This window comes from Colobus angolensis, unplaced genomic scaffold, assembly GCF_000951035.1.
Source record: "Colobus angolensis palliatus isolate OR3802 unplaced genomic scaffold, Cang.pa_1.0 Scaffold191, whole genome shotgun sequence".
NCBI classification, from domain to species: domain Eukaryota; kingdom Metazoa; phylum Chordata; class Mammalia; order Primates; family Cercopithecidae; genus Colobus; species Colobus angolensis.
The window spans coordinates 2,778,883-2,783,423 of NW_012115055.1; positions in this window are offsets into that span (position 1 = coordinate 2,778,883).

The following is a 4,541-nucleotide window of genomic DNA, read 5'->3' on the forward strand; positions in this document are numbered from 1 at the left end:
AGTTTTAGTAGAGACAGGGTTTCACCATGTTGGTCAGGCTGGTCCCGAACTCCTGACCTCAGGTGATCCACCTGCCTCAGCCTCCCAAAGTGCTGGCATTTACAGGCGTGAGCTACCACAGCTGGCCTATATACAACTTTTAAATGAGAACCCATACTGGAGACATTTTCTTAATTGCTGCCTCTTAGATATCTGTTAATTTTATCTGTTACCCTACTAGCTTTACTTCTAGTGCTTCTCTCATCAAATTAAGATTATTGCTGCTGCTCCCGTTATTATTTTCAATTTCCAGAAAGAACAGCATAAAACTCCTTCTATGGATTGAAGGAGATTGCACAGATAAAGATGTGAAGTCTATATCAGAAAAATCCACTTTCATATAAAGCACTTGGAGTATTTTGTTTACATTTATCATTCTTAATGCAGTTGTTTTTGTTGTGAAACTGTTAAACAATCTTATTTGTAAGCTGGACAGCATTATTTATAAGAATAATAAGGAGAAGTGGATTCACCTCTAGAAAACAGGTTATAAAGTAATCTGAAATCTTAAATGCTCCAAAATTCAGAACTTTTTGAATGATGACATGACAAAACAAATAGAATATTCCACATAATACATCATGCGATGGGTTACAGTCAAAATGCAGTCAAAACTTCATTTTATGCCAAAAAAATTGAAATATTTTATACTATTACCTTCAGGCTATGCATATAATCTGAATATTAAATGTAAATTAAAAAAATTTGTGTTGAGATTTTGGCCCCATCCCCAAAGCATCTCATTATGTATATGCAAATATTCCAAAGTCTGAAAAAAATCAAAAATCTGAAACACTTCTCTTCCGAAATATTTTGGATAAAAAATGTTCTATCTGTATATTGTGTTCCAAAACCAAACAAAACTGGGATTCACTAATTATAGGATCTTGCAAAGATAAACAATAGAGTATTCCACAGCTATTCCATACACATAATAAAAACTATTTACCAACCATAATATAAGCATACATTTTAAAATTAACAAGACTTTTTTCACCAGATAATAGATGTATAATTTTTTACATTTGTGCTAAAAGAACAAGGACTAATTTTCAAAAAGTATGAATGAACCAAATAAGGTTTTCCAATATAATAAAATAATTTATATAGTTTTAAAGTTTAAAAATTTATAGTCAGTTTTGAGAATAACAAAAATTGATAAATCTATAACAAAAGTTATATTAAACAGTCTGTAAAATTAGATACCAGGATTTATGTGCACTAATGACTGTGTTCATTTAAAAATTATACTGGATTTTCCTTTTCAACATCATTGTTAACAGAAAGGTTCATTTTGAAAAATTTCCTCATAGAAATAAGAGGTTCTCCTAGATATTAAGGCACTAAATATTCCTGCATTATGTTGCTACTCTGATGATGTACTTTAACTGCTTTTAACTGAAAAAATTAATTATTTTGACCATTTCTTTACCTTTAAATTTAATGAAATTTTGATGCTAAGAAGATATGTTGCATATAATACTCCTAGGAATATCACCAAATACACTCTAATAAAGAATCAGTTAAAACTGTATTTTTGAAATGTTATTATCATTTATATCATAACAATTTCTTGATTCAGTGTTATTAAAACAACTGTGTAATTAAAATGGCAGTATCACAAATATAATAAATGTTGCTAATTAAGTAGTACTCAAGTGTACTGTGGTGAGTTACAAAAATGCAAGTTAAAAAATACAAGACAACTGCTATACTATACTATAATTACCTTTCTTTCAACTATTGAGTTTGCATATTCAGAAATCCAGTGTTCTGCTCACTGAAAGTTGCTTTTTATGTAAAATGAACATTTTGCTGGAATATGTATAAACTGAATGCAGTAAACACAAATGAAGATTTATTTTATAGTTCTCAATGTTTGGTGACAACTGAGAGCAAGAAATAAAATGAAGGCTGGACACAGTGACCCACATCTTTAATTCCAGTGCTTTGGAAGGCTGAGTGGGGTGTATTGTGTGAGGTCAGGAGTTCGAAACCAGCTAGAAGCAACCTAGTCTCTACCAAAAAAAAAAAGAATTATAAATTAGCTAGCTATGGTGGCTCCCATCTGTAGACCCAGTTACTCAGGAAGTTGAGACTTGAATCCAGGAGGTCAAGCCTGCAGTAAAGCCACAGTCGTGTCACTGCAATACAGCCTTAACAGCAGAGTAAGACCCTGTCTCTAACATACATACATACATAAATAAATAAATAAAACAAATAAATAAAATGAAGGATTCTGCATGTAAGCAGACCCATGTTATTACAAATATCTGTCCTCAATGATTTGGATTTTAATATGATTATATGAAGCTATGACTATTGAGCATAAAGACATGAAAACTGGGACTTTCACAAGTTTCATATCTGTAACATTGAATTCCTCTTATTGTATTTTAAATTTTAAAGTAAAATAATTCTTGTTCTTCATTGTGTAACGCTCTATTAAATTGGCATGAATTTTCATTATATTGAGATTTATGATTTTAAAATGACTTTAGAAACAAATGAATGCATTAAAAAGGCAATTATTACTATTATTAAAACAATCTAATCATTAGAATTAAAAACATGTATAATATTTGCTTGGAAAATAAAATTGACCTTTGGTTCTATATCTTTTGGATACTGGTAATGTTTATCATGTATTTATTAATTAGGGAAAAATGTGAAGACTATATTTCAAGCAAGAGAAATGGCCCTCCAACAAAATAGATAGACAAACATGATTATATTTTAGTGTGCGGGCCATTAGCATTAAATATTTTTAAAGAATTTATTCTAAAATATATCTTTGAAGCTAATAAAATGTGTTATATAAATAAACTTTTTTGAAAAGTATCTATTCTCAAATTGCAGACTCGTAACATTTTATTTGAGTTATACTCAGCAACATTTTTCCTTTGTGTTTTCTTTTTCTCTAATGTGCTGTTAATGGACTTTTCTATCCACAAGGCAAAATTTTTCAACATAACTTGCAGCAAATAGAACAGTAACTTGTCTCTTCATGTGGACATGCCAAATAATGTAAAGGAACTATTTTCTAGTTATTAAAAACAGTAATTGCTGTCTGAATATAAGAAGCAATTACCACACGATGATAATAAAGAAGAGGATAATTGCTTCTTTTTTAAAATTGGTTCAAAAAGGCTATATTCTGTATAATTCTGTGTAATCTTACCATTTCATTCCATGATAATTGATGAACCTGCTACAAATTGTCAATATATGTTTGGGCTTCCATTCCACTTCTTAAAACAGTTGTAATCAATATAATTACTTAAAATAAATTATTATATTTTATAATTGCAGATTTATTTTTTAGGCATTCTAATAGGTGTGCAGTGGTATCTCTTTATGTGTGTTGTTTTATTGAGACAGAATTCACATTTCATATTATTCTATTTACAAGTGTACAAATTATGAGTTCTTAATATATTCAGAAGATTTTGCAAGTATCATTCCTTTCTATCAAGTAATTGTAAGAAATTGTCATCATCCCCCTAAAAACTCAAACTTATTAACCATGATTCTCAATTACCCCTTAGCTCCATCCCCTGACAACTACTAATCTACTTCTACTTCTGGGAATTTGCACATGCCAAATATTTCATAAAAAGAAATCATACAGTATGTGGTCTTTTGTGTCTTTTTTTCACTGAGCTTACTATTTTAAAGGTTCGTCTATGTTGTAGTATGCATCATTCTTTTTTTGTTATTTTATTTAAAGTGGAACTTTGTGAGATTCTTTTTTATTTAACTTTTGTTTTAAATTCAGGAGTACATGTGCAAGTGTGTTATATATATATAAATTTGTGTCATGGGGATTTGTTGTGTAGATTATGTTACCACTCAGGTATTAAGCTTAGTACCCATTAGTTATTTTTTCTGATCCTCAACCTCCTCCCATCCTCCACCCTCTGATACGTCCTAATGTGTGTTGTTTTCCTCTTTGTGTCCATGTGTTCTCATCATTTAGCTCCAACTTATAAGTGAGAACACATGGTATCTGGTTTTGTGTTTCTGTTTTAGTTTGCTAAGGATAATGGCCTCCAGCTCCATCCATCCATGTCTCTCCAAAGTACAGGTATTAGTCAGGGTTCTCTAGAGGGACAGAACTAATAGGATATATGTATATATTAAAGGGAGTTTACTAAGGAGGAGAATTGACTCACACAATTTTGAGGTAAAGTCCCATGATTCACTGTCTGCATGTTGAAGAGCAACTAAGCTAGTAATAGATGAGTGCAAGTCCCAAAACCTCAAAAGCAGGGAAGCACACAGTGCAGCCTTCGGTCTGTGAAAGGCCCAAGAGGCCCTGGCAAACTACTAGTGTGAGTCCAAGAGTCCAAAAGCTGAAGAACTTGGAGTCTGATGATGAGGGCAGAAAGCATCCAGCACAGGAGAAAGATGAAGGCCAGAACACTCAGTAAGTCTGCTTTATTCTAGCTAGTCTGGCAGTTGATTAGATGGTGCCTACCCACAATGAGGGTGGGTCTGCC